Source organism: Vespa mandarinia, chromosome 5, assembly GCF_050613455.1.
Source record: "Vespa mandarinia isolate Hongniang chromosome 5, ASM5061345v1, whole genome shotgun sequence".
NCBI classification, from domain to species: domain Eukaryota; kingdom Metazoa; phylum Arthropoda; class Insecta; order Hymenoptera; family Vespidae; genus Vespa; species Vespa mandarinia.
The window spans coordinates 2,737,501-2,740,000 of NC_140814.1; the positions used below are offsets into that span (position 1 = coordinate 2,737,501).

The 2,500-nt window shown below is 28.2% G+C and overlaps 1 protein-coding gene across 3 annotated transcripts in view; it reads left to right on the forward strand.

Moving 5' to 3' along the window:
* The window catches only part of LOC118441571 (TOX high mobility group box family member 4), a 218,704-nt gene that overhangs the window by 109,686 nt on the left and 106,518 nt on the right, over positions 1-2,500 (forward strand). The gene's annotated exons all lie outside the window — the stretch shown is intronic.

The following is a 2,500-nucleotide window of genomic DNA, read 5'->3' on the forward strand; positions in this document are numbered from 1 at the left end:
TGTCACGTTGTCAAAAGAATCGATTCGATTCGAGTTTATGCATTAATCGACCGTCTTTATGAAAGAATAATAGGATTTGTTTTATTTATCCGGGGAAGGAGAGAAAAGGAGAGAGAAAGAAAAAAAGAGGTAGGAATGAAAGAAGAAAAAAAAAGAAAAAGAAAAAAAAAGAAAAGAAACAAAAGAATGCCGAAAAAACAAATTTATATTATCAATACTTACGTATCAATGGCAAATTTATATATAAAAATAAATGTACAATTTGTCTAAGAGAAATTTATATATGAGACGATTTTAACAAAAATAATTTATTCTCGAGAATGATATATGTATTTGAATGATATACAGATGGATAACCTTTCGTTAAAGATCTCATAATGATCATTATAAAAGTAATTTACGAAAGATCACATTTAATAATCGACGTCGTATGGATTAATTAAGAGAGAAAAAAGAAATAAGAAAAAAAAAAAAAAAGAAAAAAGAAGGAAAAAGAAAAGGAAAGAAAAAAAAAGAAACACTGAAAGACATTATCGCGAACTCTATTGAAACCTCGAATGCGTACTTGAAAATTTCTTAAATTCCGTTTAATGGCATTCTATGAGAAAGAGAGTGTAAAAGAGAGAGAGAGAGAGAAAGAGAGAGAAAGAGGATTGGTAGGTGTGAAACCATCGGACAGTACAGAAAAGTTCATTTCTAACGCTTCGCTTGATGCACAACTCGTTAACGACGATCCAACCTGGAGAAGCAGGCAAGATATATATATATATATATATATATATATATATATATATATATATATAGAGAGAGAGAGAGAGAGAGAGAGAGAAAGAGAGAGAATAACTCGTCGTCGTCGCTCGTTAACACCCGTATAAAAGCTCTATGGGTTTCGTTAAAGTTTCCTCGAATGATTATCGGGAAAAGATTTCGAGGTTCCAAGGATATTATATCCTTGTCGAATTAATAGCCTCTCGTCAAAAGTTCAAACGAAGTAATTCGTTTATCTTACCTCTCGTTCCATTCTTTTTTTCCCCCCCTTTTCTTTTCTTTCCTCGTTTTCTTTTCCTTTCGTTTAATACGTTTTTATTAATATCTATTTCTTGCTTTTTTCTCATTCTCATTTTTACTTTTTTTTTTTATTTTTTCAATACTTACATATTTTTCTTTTCATTACATTCTGTTTTTCATCCTTTTCATTTTTTTTTCTATTCTTATCATTATCATCATCATCATCATCATCATCATCGGCATCATCATCATCATCATCGGCATCATCATCAACATCATCGTCATCATCATCATCATCGTCATCATCATTGTTATTATTATTATTGAATATTAAAACGTAATCATTAGAAATATCATCACTTGATTGTTTATGATTAGGCGATAATATATATATATATCTTTTTTTTTTTCAATAAAACAAAGGTAATAATAACTTTTTAAACGTTAATTATAGGTATAGCGATAATTGAAGGAGAATAAAAAAAAATGAGGAAAAAAGAACATTATCATTATAAAAATCCTTGATAATTAATTTCTTTGTTGAAACTCGTCTTCATCGTTTATCATACGTCATCGCGTATTCTCATTGAAAAAGTTTCATCGTTCATATATATGTACATATATTATATATGTAGATATATATATACCTACATATTTGCATCATATATATATATATATATATATATATATATATATATATATATATATATATAGGTACGTATGTATGCAAATTGTGACATTAGATTTGAATAAAAATGTTTTATTTTACTCTAAGAGATTTTAATGAAGCCTCGTAGCAATTGTAGAGAATTCATCGTTATTTGCGATCCCACGCTACGACATTTTCTTTCTCTTTTTCTCTCCCTTTCTCTCTCTCTCTCTCTCTCTCTCTCTCTCTCTCTCTCTCTTTCTCTTTCTCTTTCTCTCTCTTTCTCTCATATAAAAACATACGAACAATATACTTATATACATATATACATATATACATATATAAATACGTATATGTAAAAGAGGGACTATTGTGGACTTGTTCAGGTCGTGTGTCACGGCCAACCTGACAATTTCACCTTTAATCGAGAATGTGAGATTATTAACTGCGTAGATAGTAAAAAATGGAATGTATAAACGTAATACATACATAATACATTTATATATAATGTTTAAATTATATAGATATATATATATATATATATATATATATATATATAATCTAAAAATTAAGAAACTCTGAAGGCATCGATCGTGGAACAAGCTTGCTTCGTCAATATATAGAAGCTTATACGTACACATACATACATCGCCGTAGTAGTAGTACCTTGTATTTACGATATTAAATAGATTTCGCTAAAAGCTTTTAGTCGATGGATACGTTTATATATATATATAAAACTATACATTTATATATATATATATAAATAGATAGATACGTCATATGACGTTTATACGCGCCAGCGAGTTTCGTATAAGGCATTAAAAAAAAAAGAAAAGAAAA